The following is a 16698-nucleotide window of genomic DNA, read 5'->3' on the forward strand; positions in this document are numbered from 1 at the left end:
ATTGATATTACCGTATAGATATGTCTGTTAATAATATATTTTTATATATTTCTAAACTTTATATGAGCAATGACACACTTGCCTTTTTTCCCCTCAAGACTGTGTTTTTGAGATTCTTCCATGTTACAAATGGTTCCTCTTCATAGGTGTTTAGTTCATTATCTGATTACATCCAGAATTTCCGTATCAATTTATAGTAAATTTTACTATTATAAATAATGATGCAACAAGCATTCTGGACCTACCTCTTTATGCACTAGTAGTGGGTTATTTTCTAGAACATATTTTGAAAAGTGACATAGCTCTGTTAAAAAGCAGCCTCATGTTCAAGTGTACTATAACTTGTCCAATTGCTCTTCCAGAGAGCTACTAGAACTCATAGTAATATAAGCATATTTAAAACCTGTTTCAACTCATAGTAATATAAGCATATTTAAAACCTGCTTTTCCAAATTCTTGCCAATACATGTTATATACACATTTTCAAAGTTTATACTAACCATATAGATGTAAATTTTAATTTGCATTTTCTTAGTTACTAGTGAGGTTGGGCCATCTTTCCCTTTTTCTTTCTTCTGTTGACTTACCATAAGAGTTTCCTCCTCTCTGACTTGTGTTGACCCGTTTCTTTTTTAGATGAATATAGGAGTTCTTCTAAATTCTGTACGTGATCCTTTGTCAGTCACATATGTGGCAAATACCTACTTCTACTCTGTAGCCTGCATTTCAACTATGTTTATGGGAGATGTTGTTGTTGTTGTTGTTCAATAATTTAAATTTTTACTTTAATTGTATTTGTCAAATTTTTTATAGTTCATGCTCTTTGTGTATTTTTTTTAAACATCTTTATTGGAGTATAATTGCTTTACAATGGTGTGTTAGTTTCTGCTGTATAACAAAGTGAATCAACTATACATATACATACATCCCATATCTCCTCCCTCTTGTATCTCTCTTCCACCCTCCCTATCCCACCCCTTTAGGTGGTCACAAAGCACTGAGCTGATCTCCCCGTGCTAAGTGGCTGCTGCCCACTAGCTATCTATTTTACACTTGGTACTGTGTATATGTCCATGCCACTCTCTCACTTCGTCCCAGGTTACCCTTCCCCCTCCACATGCCCTCCAGTCCATTCTCTACGTCTGTGTCTTTACTCCTGTGTTCATCAGAACCATTTTTTTTTAATTCCACATATATGTGTTAGCACATGGTATTTGTTTTTCTCTATCTGACTTACTTCACTCTGTATGACAGACTCTAGGTCCATCCACCTCACTACAAATGACTCAATTTCATTTCTTTTTATGGCTGAGTAATATTCCATTGCATATATGTGCCACATCTTCTTTATCCAGTCATCTGTCGATGGACACTTAGGCTGCTTCCATGACCTGGCTATTGTAAATAGTGCTGCAATGAACATTGGGGTGCATGTGTCTTTTTGAATTATGATTTCTCTGGGTATATGCCCAGGAGTGGGATTCCCGGGTAGTTCTAATTTTAGTTTTCTAAGGAACCTCCATACTGTTCTCCATAGTAGCTGTATCAATTTACATTCCCACCAACAGTGCAAGAGGGTTCCCTTTTCTCCACACCCTCTCCAGCATTTATTGTTTGTAGATTTTTTCATGATGGCCATTCTGACTGGCGTGAGGTGATACCTCATTGTAGTTTTGATTTGCATTTCTCTAATGATTAGTGATGTTGAGCATCCTTTCATGTGTTTGTTGGCAATCTGTACATCTTCTTTGGACAAATCTCTATTTAGATCTTCTGCCCATTTTTGGATTGGGCAGTTTGTTTCTTTGATATTGAGCTGCATGTGCTGCTTGTATATTTTGGAGATTAATCCTTTGTCAGTTGTCTCTGTGTATTTTTAAATGCTTCCCTTCCTATGATCAGAAAGGTATCCTCCTATATTTCATGATTTGTGACTTATTTATCTAAGTCTTTAGTCCGCTTAGAATTTAAGGGTTAGCTCACCCTTTCCCAATTCATTTGTAATGTCAACTCTGCCCTATTTTCTTTTTAGGGCTTGATAATTTTTTACTGAAGTATAGTTAGGTTCCAATGTTGTGTTAGTTTCAGGTGTAGAGCAAAGTGATTCAGATATAGATATAGATGGATAGATTGTCTTTTTCAGATTCTTTTCCCTTATAGGTATTACAGAATATTGAGTATAGTTCCCTGTGTAAGGTTTTTATACATACCTAGATCTGTTTCATTGTTCTGTACTCTGTTCCACTGGTCATTTTTGTTATGCCTGCACATTGCCTGGTTATACACTTATGGTAATTTAATAAATAATGAATCTTGCCAGCTGGTAGAACTGGTCTCCAAACTTTGTTGTTATTCTTCAACATAATCTTGTGTATTCTTTGTTCTCACAGTATTTACATTCCCTAGGGCTTCCTACATAGACGATGATCTCTAACCTCTTCTAATTTGTGTATTTTGTTTCTCTTTTTATTATTATATTATGTTGGCTAGAACTTCTGGTACAGTATTTTTAAAAAAGAGGTAACAGTTGGATTCTTGACTAGCTCCAAATTATTTTTTTAATTATTTATTTTTGGCTGCCTTGGGTCTTCGTTGCTGCGTGCGGGCTTTCTCTAGCTGCGGGGAGCGGGGGCTACTCTTTGTTGCGGTGCATGGGCTTTTCATTGTGGTGGCTTCTCTAGAGCGCAGGCTCAGTAGTCGTGGCACACAGGCTTAGTTGCTCCGCGGCATGTGGGATCTTCCCAGACCAGGGATGGAACCTGTGTCCTCTGTATTGGCAGGTGGATTCTTAACCACTGCGCCACCAGGGAAGTCCACTCCAAATTTTAATAGGGATATTTCTAAAGCTTCACTACTAAATATATTAAGTGCAAGTTTATTTTGTCCCTGTTACTCAAAAATGGATCATTCATATACAATATCTGATTAATATCACAGATAAGTACAACTTGCAAAACTGCAGAGAAACAAATAATAAACATTTCCCCACTCCATATAAAACCTGAACAACAACCTTTAGCAGTAAATTCTCGACAAAAACTCAGTGTTTGGGGCAAAGAATTCTTCAGTCAAATGAACAGTATTTCCTACATTAAAAACATATTCTGGGCTTCCCTGGTGGCGCAGTGGTTGAGAGTCAGCCTGCCGATGCAGGGGACACGGGTTCGTGTCCCGGTCCGGGAAGATCCCACATGCTGCGGAGTGGCTGGGCCCGTGAGCCATGGCCCCTGGGCTTGCGCATCCGGAGCCTGTGCTCCACAATGGGAGAGGCCAGAGCAGTGAGAGGCCCGCATACTGCAAAAAGAAAAAATATATATATATATTCTTTCTCGACAATGTCGCTCACATTCATCTCCATCTTCCTAGTTCAAATCTCCTTCTCTGTTTCAGGTCTCCTGTTACCACTCACACAATTCCTAACAAGTTCCATTGCCACTAATATCTCATCTCTTCTAATCTTTCTAAATGCCATTGCTAGAGGGAATTTGAGGCTCTGAGTTTACTAGCTCAATATTTTGCAATAGCTCTTTATTGTCTATTTATTAAAGTCCTACCATATTACCTTGTTTCAAAGACCTGAACCATTACATCCCAATCACCACTGCAGCCTTGCGAAAATTTGCCACACCACGATTTACCTTCAGGAATGCCCGGCTCCAGCAAGATCTGCTGAAGAACCACACTCTCTCTTCTTACCTAACAGATGCTACTTGGAATACCCATCCCAGTCTAAATGCTCTCTTTTCTGTTCTCCTTCAACATCAGCCTCGTTTATCAATTCATAGTCCTTGTTGCTAGTTCCTGGATAACCTTTCCACTCTACACTGTGTTCTAGTCACACCAGTCTTGCCTCTCCCTCCCTATAGAGTGTCCTGAGAGAGGGAAGATTCATCCCTCGATTTCAGCCACTCTCTCAACAATATGTAGCACAGTGATCTGCATTAGTATTTGTTGAACTGATGTTTGAGGCATTGAGTTAGAGCCTAAAGATTAGGGGATGGACAGTGCACCCATTTTTTATTCCCTATTCCCAATTAGTTTTTTAAACAGACAAAAAATTAAAATGAACAAGTATTTCTGTGATCCCAAAGTATGGCAATGAAAAATCTCTAAGTACAAAATATAATACAAACCTAGAGAATTTAGTTCCGAGAGGCCTCAATTCTAGATCTTATTAACAATCGAATGCAGAATTTCCCCAAAAAGGCCACCTGATTACTATATTTACTTTCCTGTGCTATTCAGTGTTACTAGAAGGCATAAATTAAGTTTGATAAATGAACAAAGAATTGAGTTGGTAATATACTAAGCAAACATTCCACTGACTTTTATATTAAGAAGGAGGGGGAAAAAAAGCAAAGCCAAGCACCAATTCAGTAGCTACAAGTGTGGCAAAAACTGAATTAACTATGTCTGAAAATGGATGGCTTCACATTAACTGTCTTTTAAAATAATATTAAGATTATATTAATTACGAAGCCTTTTCATTTTAATTGTCTATAAACAGAAGAGGGTAAATTAATTTTATGTACTTCAAAGAATTTTTACGCATGAATAATTAGGACATTCATTACTTTCAAAAATTACTTTCTTCTGTTATCAATATGTCAGGACTCTCTCACCGTCTCTCTCTTTCACTCTCACTCTCTCACTTGCTCTGCCTCTGTACGTATATACAAGTAATACACATGTTCTTAAATATGCTTGTGCTTAAATACTCAGGTATGTGACACACGTGTATATAGAAGATGATACATATTGCCCTTAGAGATATTTGCCTACGACTGATAACAAATGGAGGTAGAGAATGGGCTTGGCTATCCACCAAGTACTGTAACAGGGAAGAACAAATCTGACTCCATTAGATCTGTTCCTTTTACTTTAACGCTTGTGCCTTGTTGCCTGTGCTTAGTCATGCTGGCTCTGCACCTTCTGTAAAAAGAATGTTGCCTATAGCCTGAAATATACAGGATAGCCTATCCTCAGGGCTCTGACCTTTAAGAGTCCATTCATACAGAGGGGAAAAGTTGAAGAACAGAGAATAACATTTGCCTTATTGGAAGTTTACGGAAACATCACGACCTGACTTACATGGACAGCTGCAAGAACAAAGGATTCCCACACCAAGAAGTCTGCAACAACTAACCACACCTCTCCTTCACCTTGCCTTTAAAAGTGATTTGCTGAAACCCTTCAGGGAGTTTGGGGTTTTGGGGGCATAAGCCACCCGTCTCCTTGCGTGTCCCTGCAATAAACCTTTCTCTGCTCCAAACTCCGATGTTTATGTTTGTTTGGCCTCACTGTGCATTGGGCACACTGGCGTTCGGTAACAGTATCATAAATTAAAAGACAGAACATAACAAGAGAGAATTCCAACCCTGTACTAACCAAAACATGTCACAGGTGCATTCTTATACAGTCCATCTTCATTACTTGTGGATTCCTGATTTGTGAATTTCTTACTCATTAAAATGTATTTGTAACCACAAAATCAATACCTGTGCTTTCACGGTCATTCACAGACCTGCACAGAGTCACCTGTCATGTTCCCACCTGAGGTAGGACAGGGCGATTCTGTCTTCTTGTTTAAGGTCTCATACTGTAAACAAGAGCCCTTTTCATGGTCTGGTTCGTGCCACGTTCTTCTCACGTGTGTGCTCTCTGTTGGGGATTTTGCTGTTTACAATGACCCCCCTTCCCTGTGTAGTGCTGAAGTGCTGGCTAGTGTCCCTAAGCCTGAGAGGGCTGTGACATGTCTCACAGAGGAAATACATGTATTAGATGCATTTGTTCAGCCATGAGTGAAAGTGCTGTAGGTCATGAGTTCAATGCTAATGAATCAACAATACGTATCGAATAAGGTTTTGAAAAACAAAATTATGTACTGATCGCTTGACAAAAATGTGGTGACCAGAGGCTCAGGAGAACCTCACCCTGTATTTCCCCTAGGAACACTGTTCAGTATCTGCTAATTCAGTATTCGTGGCAACTTTAGAGAACATAACTCCCGTACATGATGAGGATCAACTGTACGTCATGCACACACACACAATCACAGACTCACATACACATACATACATGGAATAGAATAGTCTGAAATAAAGTTACAAAATTAAATAATCAAAAGATAGAGAATGTTTTTAAAAATTACTTTTCTTTAGCACGATAACTCTGCCTGCTCAAAATCAGTATATTTCAGTCAAGCTAATATTTCTCTGGTAACTCTTAAGATAGAAAACAGTCCTAAAAGAATCTCAGGAAAGAAAAGAGTCATTTGGTTGCCACAGTAAATGCATGTTCAATGCTCTAATAACCACAATCTTAGCATTTTCAGATCTTTGTAGAACTTTCCATCTCTGCAATGTTCTCCCTTAATCTAGAATATCCTCATTCCCAGCTTGCAGAGCCCCATACTCTTTAACTGGCTATTTCCAGTAGAGCAAATACTCAATATAGACAATGGCCTCCAGCCTAAACAACTCCTTGAATTTATGTTCTAAGGTTCTGTTAAGATAAATGAGATTGTTTTATCTATAATTATGCAAAATTTTCTCTGTTAATTAGCAGGATAATGGAGAAAATGTGGTCCTTAAAATTTATCATAATTTAGATCATTTATCAAAATTAAGTCATTTAATTTTCATTAATTAGATTTATCATAATTAACTCTTCAACGTATCACAAGATAATTTTGTCATTATTAATATTACAGCTGGTACCATGCTAGAAACAATATAAAACAACTTACAGAGACAGTACTCATCCACAGAAAATGGTTAGATTTTAAAGTTATTAGCAGGCATTTTTTACTGTAGTTCCTTTATCGCTATCTAGCTCTCGATACACATGTATGTGCTTTTATATACAGGACAGCTATTTATAAACAGCGGTCATCATTTCTATAGAAGTGGTATAATGTGATTAAGATCACAGAGTTTGTGGTCAGCCAAGGCAGTGTTCAAATTCTAGCCCTACTATTTAACAAGTCACTTAAATTCCTTAAACCTTAATTTCCTCCTTAGTAAAAATCTCTTGATTCTGAATTTTTTTTAAAAAACTTTGAAAATGGGAAGCTTTTTGAAAGCTTAGCACAAATTCTCTTATTTGCAAACCTCACCTGAACTGATGTGAGGTTACTTATATTCTCAATGTTTCCCATATTGTGTGAATAATAATATGTTTTGCTGAAGAAATATTAATATGTTTGGGAGAGATAAATTAGAGTTCAGGATTAACATATACACACTACTATATAAAAGAGATAAAAAACAAGGACCTACTGTATAGCACAGGGAACTATACTCAATAATAACCTATAATGGAAAAGAATCTGAAGAAGAATTGTATAACTGAATCACTTTGCTGTACCTCTGAAACTAACACAACATTGTAAATTAACTATTTCTCAGTAAAAAAAATATATTAATATGGTTCATTACAGGGTGCCACCCCAGACTCCAATAGGGCATTAGGTAACATCTAGTACATGCATCATATTATCTTAACTAACGTCTGAAAAATTCTTAATTCCAAGACCCATCTATCCCCGAGGGTTTTGGATAAGGGGCTGTGGACGAGTAGTACTCAATTTGAAATTGCTGGGACGAACACATGACAATATTTGAAAAGTACGTATGTGTACTTTATGTATACGTGACTACATAATATTAGACCACATCACTCTAGCCCATATTACCTTTGGCCCAACAAAAGGAGGAAAAAAGAAAACATGGAAATTCATTGTGTTCATTAAACTATCTCAAGTCGGCCTTCAACCCACCCGTATCATAGTGAGTCCCTGCCTGCCCAGGTCCAGGTCTGTCCTCTTCCTTTCCCTGGCCACCTGCCTGCCCCATCATGCCTGCTTGACTTCCTTTTTCAAATACAGTCTGTCTTTTCCTTCAAGTTCTATTGCTCCCTCAGTCATCAAGATCCTTTTCGACTCAATCAGTGCCTCCCATATCTCTAATTACCCTTGCATATAGAAGAATAACCCACATCCTACTGCTCCCCAAGACACCCTCATACACATACACACACAGAAAAACCCACATGATTCAAAGGGACCCATCAAGAAGATTGCTTTCTATCCAGGTCTATAGAAGACAATAAAATATATGAAGAGCTGGCTTCCATTCATGTCTATCTACAATGTTTTCTCCCAATACAGCCAAAGTGATAATACCACTCTGTTCCCCAAAACCTTATACTGGCTTCCTGTTTCCATTTGAACACTATCCAAACTCCTTTCCTCCATGGCCCTATATGGCCCTGCATGATTCAGCTGTTGTTATCACTCACAACTTGCTTCATATCACTCTCCCCCTCATGAACTATCTGCCTTGGACATTCCTTCCCTACCCCTAATCTTTCCATTGCTGGTTTGTTCTCATTATTTAAGTATTAGCTTAAAGGTCACTTTTAAAGAGCCTTTTTATGATCATCCTATCTAAAGAAACAACCTCTTTTCCCCTTGTTTACCCTTCTTCTCCCTTATATTTTCTTAATATTGTGTATCTCTCTCTTAACTCATGTTGTGTGTTTAGGGTTTCCTCCCACCCTCACCATCAGAATAGAAGACTCATGAGGGAAGGGGCTTTTCCTGAATCTTTCACACCTATATCCCTAGTACCTGGAACGGTGTCTGGCATATAGTAAGTGCTCAGTAAACATTTATTGAATGGATCATTGCTCTGACTTGGCAAGAAGTTAATAAATATCTGAATTTACAAAAATAAAAGCACCGCTCTAAAAAAGCTTACAGTGTCTCAGACAAGTTATACATATTACAAAGTAGTGCAGGATGATGTAGAATGAAGTACTATGTGTACTGGGGAAAAAGGGAGAGATTCCTGTAAGCTAAAGAGGTTAGGGAAGGTACCTTTCAAGAACAGTGCTTTGTCCATGTTTGTATGCCCACCCCCAACTGGAATGTTGCTGGATGAAGTTCTGTAGGCTCCTAGGAAGAAAAGCCACTCTACGGCCAGGATGTGACTACCCACAAAGACAACAATAGTTTTCATGCCACGTGGAAGACAGATATTTAACTTAGTGTCAATTATGTACTACTTTTGGATATTGGAACCTTAACCCAAATCCCAAAACACTGATTCAGTAAGGTACTTTTAACTTGTCAAGATGAAAATTAAAAAATGATTTTTTCACCTTCAGGGATGGCTACTAAAGGCCATTTCTGCTTCAGAGGGCAAAAAAGGAGATTCTAACCTAAGAGAACAGTGGTGCCCAACGGAACATGCAAAACATCCAGTATAAGGCTTAGAACTCAACCAATAATCAAGGGTGTTAGTATCTAATTGAAAAAGAATTCATAGAATATTCTTAGAGAACAATTTCTACCAAGGTACCAAGGTAGACACGGCCTCTCATGAGAAATCTGGAAGACTCAGAATCATGTTTTAAACCTTAATAGGTCTTCTGTTTTTTATTGAGTCTTCATTATGTTTTCATTTTTCTGCTTTTGCTTAACCTCAATTTTACATTGTCCACAATGTATTTTCTTAGAAAATGCTTAAAAGTTATCATTTTAGTCACCGTTGTCCAAGCAAATCTCACAACTTCTAAGATATTTACTATTTTAAACATAAACATCATTTTCCATAGAATAAGAGTCTGGGTAGAAATGACATTTCCCGTGGAATAAAAGTCTACATAGAAAAGACACGTTAGAGTCTCAAAGTCAAATATTCTCTCAATTTCACTTATTCACCTACAGAATGAACATGACACTGGATAAAAAGCATGGGTTCTAACCAGCCATGTGACCCTGGACAAGTCATGTTGCCTTTCTAAACCTCATTTTCCTTATCTTCAAATAAGAAGCTGAAACAGGATAATTCTTCAGGTCTCTTTTAGTGATTTACCAGAGAAGGCCTTCTGAATCTACTTGACAGTAAAAACAGAGTGAAATATTAGAGGACAAGAGGTAAACAAATATTTCACCCCCAACTCAGCAGCACACATTTTCTGAGAAAATCCTAATAATAGGAAACAAGTCCAGAGGAAGTACTGACATCATGATTTGAATTTTTATCATTTTAGGTAGCATTATTTGTAAACAAGCTAATGTAGCTAACTTGATCCTAAACTCCCACACAGCTGCTGAAAGTATATTATCAGTTGAGGAAATTGTCTAAGGTGAGGTCTGTACTGTATGAGAACGTGTACTTGAATTCAAATGTAAATATAAATAGCTCACAGGATTTTTTTCCCCTCTGAAATGTCAGAGAGTGTATTAGGAGAACCAATTTACAATCAGCCTTTATGTTTAATTGGATAAACATATGATCCACAGAAAAATCAAGACAATAAACCAACTTTAATATTAGAAGTGATCAAAGATGATAATACAGTATTTCCAGAAGAAACATACTAGAAAGTGTGGCAGAATTAGTCTTTATGTTCTCATGGAGTTTACAGAAAATATTATTATAAAGTGGCATCTCAACTATTTAAAGTCACTTGGAGTATTCATTGCCATTATAAAATAAAAGAAGGAGTACAGAAAAAGGTGTGTGATAAAATAACACAACAGTTATTCTGTATGTGTTTCAAATCATGAACTTCTTCAAGTTCATATATTTTTAGCTAAATGTGAAGAGAGTATTTCTAAATTACTATATTTAGAACAAGCTAATCCATTACAAAATGGATGGACTCTGAAAGTATTTATCCCAGTGTGGGGATGTCCTTTAAAACTCATGACACTTCATCTGGGGTAAGGAGGCCAGATTCACCATCAGAAAAAAGAAGGAGAAGGAGAAGGAGAAGAAGAAGGAGAAGAGAAGAAGAAAGCACATTCTCATGAATAAGCTGGTCAAAGACTCTATAAAATAAAACATAAAATGATTGGTGTCTAATTCAAAGGGGACATTAGCATATTATTTTCTTTTGCAATTCTGTTCACTAACAGAAACAAAACGATTATAGATAGACTCAAAAATTCCTTTTCTTAAAGAAAACAGGCATAAAATTCTTACTATATAGAAGTCAAAATAATTCAAATGTTATATGTTTCTCCATTGTAAGTCTCCAGACTTTATTATTGGAAATAGCACTCATATTCATCACCTAGGCTGGACATCACCTCCTTGAGGACAGTGAATATTTTTATTAATTACATTCTAAAACATGTAGTAGATATCAGGCAGATTGAATAAGGAACATGCTTTAAGACACAATGGGAAAATCAACTCATGAAAGCATGAAAATTCAGTTTTGATTTAGTTCTGAAGGTTGAGAACATAAAAAAAATCAATATTCCTTAAAAGAGTGAAGGAGATCCCAGTTAGGGCTTTTCAAGTACATCCTTGACTAGTGACTGTCTTGCCTGATTTCACCCAAGGTATTTTTCCATTTCCCTAAAAGTAGAGGGGGTCCTGACATTTATGAACTTGCCAGGAGAACTGCAGAAACTTAATTCTTAATGTCTGTAGAATCCTTTGGAGGCATTTTTAATATGATTTTTGAGGAAATCACCATATTTTTTTGTTTAAAAAGTTACTCTGTTCAACTGTATTTGAAAATATACAGAAAAAAATCCTTAAAATACCGTTGCCTTCTAAAGCCTAGTACCAAGATCAGAGGTAAAGATGTCAAACACCACTGAGCTGAGGGAAGAAACCACGAGATGCAGCCTGGAGGGGAGGCCACGGAAGAGGAAGGAGGAAACATTATCTGCCTCAGGGTATCTACCCTTCATCTTTTCCTTTCTCTCTTTATTTTTTTAGGCACAGAAGAGAGAAGAGAGAGAATGAGATGATGTGAGGGTGGTGGTAGGGATATTGCGGGGAAGGAATCACAGTGGTAACGGGAGGGAAAAAAGGAATGTGGGTCTAATACACAGGTGCTAGATACTAGCGCAGATAAAGCAGAAACTAACACATCACTGTAAAGCAATTATACTCCAATAAAGATGTTAAAAAAAAAAGATCAATAACGTTGTCTGTGGGAACTTTGGGATGTCAAACCTCATAAACAGTTGCTGAGAATTTGTGCACACTTAAGTCCTGGGGAAGCAAAGAGAATTATTTTCTTTGAGGATGAATTGCAATATATAGAATATGCAGTGGTCAAGAGAATCATAGTCATATGTATAATTCCTTCCTTCTTAGGTGAATTCATTTAAATATTGGTCTAAATGTTCTATCCTTTTCTCACGAATTATCCACTGTAAATAGCTCAGATTAATGACTCAGTGTGTCCTTCTGCCGTGATACCTACGTCCACACAGTTTGTGCCTTTCTCCCCTGCTCCCTCTTCTCTAAATGCTTTATCTCTATGAGCCTCATCTGCGCACGAACACAGCAAAGTTACCTGTGAGCTATTCTTCTAGATTTCAAAACCCATTTCAGTGTCTCACTTTATAGAGGCCACCAAAAGCCTTCCTCACTCTGGGTTCATGAGATATTTCTCATTTTTCTCTGTAAACTTGGCTATGGAAGCACTTCCTTGCCCACTTCAACAAAAAGTGTCACAGATACTAATTTAAAAGTATACATGCAATCGTTTAAGTGAATTTAGTGATCAGAGGAGATCTGTTATTCACAGCATCTTATTCCTGATAGGCTCATTTATTTATAGATTCAAGCTACCGAATATCTATGTGAAAACTGAAGAAGAACTGAAGGAAAGCCATGTATCTTTGCCATTTGCATCCACCCTCAACAAATGACAACTTGAAAAATACGTTGCTAGGAGGGATCATTCATTTTTCCCTGAATCTTAGTTTCTAACCCTCTAGTCACTGAAAAATAAGCAACCTTATAGAAATGAAAGAATAAGAGCAAAAAATATGAGCTGCATCCTCCAAAGGACCTAATTTAACCTAGAAAACTCTAAGCCAGTGAAAAAGTCTCTCAGAAAGCAAAAAAAAAAAAAAAGTTTTCTTAAAACTTATGTTTATTTATATGACAAATTGTTCCAAAAAATAAATTATTCATGTGGCTCACAGAAATATATATAATTTATAAAAACAAATAAATGAGGACATTAGAACAAGTAAGACTAATAAAAAGGCTATGTGGCTGGGAATAGTATCTTTCCTTAAAATACATGCCACAGGGACTCGTACTCTTGCTAAAAGACGTTGAACATTCAGCTTTGAGCATTCTTAAGCCAGTTCACGGAAAAAAACACAAGCCATTTCACATTTCCAAAATCTCTTCCCCATCTAACTCTGTGGTATTGGAAAATGTTGTAAATTCTTTAAGCCTGAGAAACGATTACATTATATAAGATATTATACTTTGGGAGCAATTAACATTTAATTGAAGTGATACTAAATTATAAATAGTTTGTGTGTGTGTGTGTGTGTGTGTATCTATATGAATGTACATGTTGGGATAGAGTTTGGGGAACTGCTAAAGAAGGGAAACAAAGAAATAGGAGGTTACGAGCACAGCAGATGCACCTTACCTAGCCCCAAAAGCTTCCTCATGCTTCTTTGTGATTCCACCCTTCTCCATCCCCTCCCACTCCTATGCAAACACTGACTGGCCAGAAGCATTTTAAAATTCAAGTTAGTGTAACATTGTTCTATAGATAACTCTAGGCTTGTGGCACTCAAGTTATCTCCAGCATCAACAGTCATGACCCCTCACATAACAAGAAACCATTTTGGGTATTTATTCTAACAAGGGAAGTATATTCCTGGACAATCCACTAACTACTGTTTATAAAACACTGCCACTTTATAACTTTCTGAATTGAGTTTCCCAAATGGTGTGTTCTTAAAAAGCACAAAAGTGGTTTATATCTCAAAGTGAAGTCAACCATAACCATTAAGATCTTAATCCTAATAAACTGAATGCTTTACAATTTAGCTCCAATTTTTTGTCTTTTTGGTACGCGGGCCTCTCACTGTTGTGGCCTCTCCCGTTGCGGAGCACAGGCTCTGGACACGCAGGCTCAGCGGCCATGCCTTACGGGCCCAGCCGCCCTGCGGCATGTGGGATCTTCCTGGACCGGGGCACGAACCCGTGTCCCCTGCATCGGCATGTGGACTCTCAACCACTGCGCCACCAGGGAAGCCCCAATTTTTTGTCTTTTTAATTAAACCCAGACTGCTTAGTCAAAACAAAACGTGTAAATTCCAGTTTCACTACCTGTAAAGTGTGTGGCTTTTGGCAATTTATTCAGCCTTCCTGGGTTTCAATTTCCCCATCCACGAAGTAGGAATAAAAACATCTAGCCTGCAGTATTGCAGAGATTAAATAAACTAATATAGGTGAAAATACCAAACATAGCATTGAGTTCATGGTTACTCACTAAATGTCAATTCTCCTCCCTTTTTCTTCTTTCAAAGGAAAATCAGAGTAAAGTTGAAGGAAGAACATGGGTTTTGCAATTGAAGGATGAGAATAAGAGTCCGTCCCTTTCATGTACCAGTTTGAGACAAAATATGAGGCTCTCTAGGGTCCTCTGCGTCCTCTTCTCTAAAATAGGGACAATAGCCCGTCAGGATGGCTCCGGCAAAGAAGCGCGGCAAGAAGAAGAGGGCCGGTCCGCCGTCAAGGAGGTGGTGACCAGAGAATACACTGTCAACATTCACAAGCGCATCCCTGGAGTGCCTTTCAAGAAGCGTGCCCCTCGGGCGCTCAAAGAAATCCAGAAGTTTGCCAGGAAGGAAATGGGAACTCCAGATGTACGCGTTGACACCGGGCTCAACAAACCTGCTGCGCCAAAGGAATAAGGAATGTCCCATACCGTATCCGTGTGCGGTTGTCCAGAAAACGTAATGCAGATGAAGATTCACCAAACAAGCTCTATATGCTGGTTACCTATGTACCTGCCACCACTTTCAAAAATCTACAGACAGTTAATGTGGATGGGAACTAACTGCTGTTTGTTCAGTAAAGTTATAGAACGGCAAAAAATAAAAAATAAATGACAATAAAAATATTTAGGAATGATCACAGGCCAAGAGCGACCCAAGTCACTTCCATTCAAGGTATCTGGTATAACAAAATTCAAGAGCTAGCAAACAGTGTTATATAAACACATGAAAATTTATTTTAATATTTATATTAACAATTACAAATGGGGGATAAAATTTTCCCCAACTTCATCAATCTACTTCAGAAGACAGTATCAAAAGTAAATTGTGTAAAAAGTCTAACTTAAAGAAATTTGTACTTGGAGACCTAAGGAGGTCAAAAAGCAGTATTTCAAAGAGCTGTGAATATCTTGTTATGAGGTGGGCATAACATAGGATGACTTGGGGATTCCTTTGAAAGTGAAAATAGGTATCAAAGAATAAAATTGTATAATTATTAAAGTATTTACTTTTTTATTTTTGACTAGTTCTACTATATCAGTGAACCTATAACCTTTCTTTCTTCCAAAACTATTTTGAAACATAGCATTATTTCTATGAGATAGTATCTATATATTACCAGAAAATAAAATAAGCACCTAAGCACAATGATTTTTCATTATATTTTCACATATTTGTCATGTATTTAGCCATATTTGTCTATTACACCAAGTTGCTGGTATTATTCTAAACAATATCTCTTTTGTATCTATATATTATTAAATTTTTTCCATAAAATTGCCTGTAATTTTCCTCAACGATGTATTTTATGGTAAATAAATTTGAAATTGTGGGCATCTTCAATTAACTCTTTGCTATAGACCATGAAAAGTTTTCATTGAAAAGATACTCTGTAGTTGCTGAAATACCTTGTAGACATGACAAATTCTGCTATACAGAGGATATTCTCAATTCTGTTTGTCCCCCAAATTTTGCTACATTGACAATATCTCAATTCTATATGTTGAAAAGTGTAAATATTTCAGTTCAAATACCTCATTGGTCCTCTCATTTTTCTTTATTCAGAGTAATTACCTTCAAAAATTTCTATAATATAAAAAATTTGTCATAAAAGGTATCTCTATAATTCTTTTCAGTGTTTTGTCAAATGTAGGCGCTGCAAAATCACAGATCTTTTCAACTGCATTCAGTTTCAGTACTGATAAATGTATCCAATTAAATATAGAAGCTTCATCAAAAAAGTCTTCCAAGTTGAAATATTTCAAAGGAAAATTCTTAAATCTAGCGCTTAGTTTGAGCTCTTATTGTTTAATTTTCCCCTTGCTTGTCTAGTGATACATTTCAATGTAATCTTGTCTTACAGTTTGGTTTACAATCCTCACTATCCACTAAAATGAAGTTTTTGATACTCTGTTTATTAAATACTCTGATTAAATATTTTCAAGTGATTTCAAATAAAATGAAAATATAAAAGCTTCATTCAGAAAAGAATAATAACTGTCAGACACTTAGATTGCTTACAAAGCATTCATTCAAAGGCTCAGACACTTTAAAATTATGACTGATGACAGTAAAAAGAAAAACCATGTATTGCCATGCCAAATGTTTTTTCTGTATTTAACAAACATCATGTAGTGTAACTACTGTAACTAATTCTTCATATATAAACATATTTGGTAACTTTGACCATTACAGCCTCTACAGTGATTGACAGAACGCGCCATTTTGGGGTCACAAAAATGTACTATGCATTCACTACATCCAAGTCCAAGCATATTTCTTTTTTTGCTTTTTTTTTTTTTTTTTTTTTTTTTTTTTTTTTTTGTCCGGGCGCCTCCTTTTTTTTGCCCTTTTCCGCCTCTCCGCCCGCCCCCCGCCCCCCGCCGCACGCAGCCCCGCCTCCC

At 37.0% G+C, this 16698-nt stretch overlaps 1 protein-coding gene and 1 pseudogene across 1 annotated transcript in view; one reads left to right on the forward strand and one right to left on the reverse strand.

Moving 5' to 3' along the window:
* Nucleotides 1–16698, reverse strand: part of KCNH8 (potassium voltage-gated channel subfamily H member 8) — a 387230-nt gene that overhangs the window by 356118 nt on the left and 14414 nt on the right. The gene's annotated exons all lie outside the window — the stretch shown is intronic.
* Nucleotides 14481–14894, forward strand: LOC113609379 (60S ribosomal protein L31 pseudogene; annotated as a pseudogene).

The sequence above is a fragment of the Aethalodelphis obliquidens genome, unplaced genomic scaffold (assembly GCF_003676395.1).
Source record: "Aethalodelphis obliquidens isolate GAN/ISIS:26980383/991018 unplaced genomic scaffold, ASM367639v1 scaffold56, whole genome shotgun sequence".
Classification (NCBI taxonomy): Eukaryota; Metazoa; Chordata; class Mammalia; order Artiodactyla; family Delphinidae; genus Aethalodelphis; species Aethalodelphis obliquidens.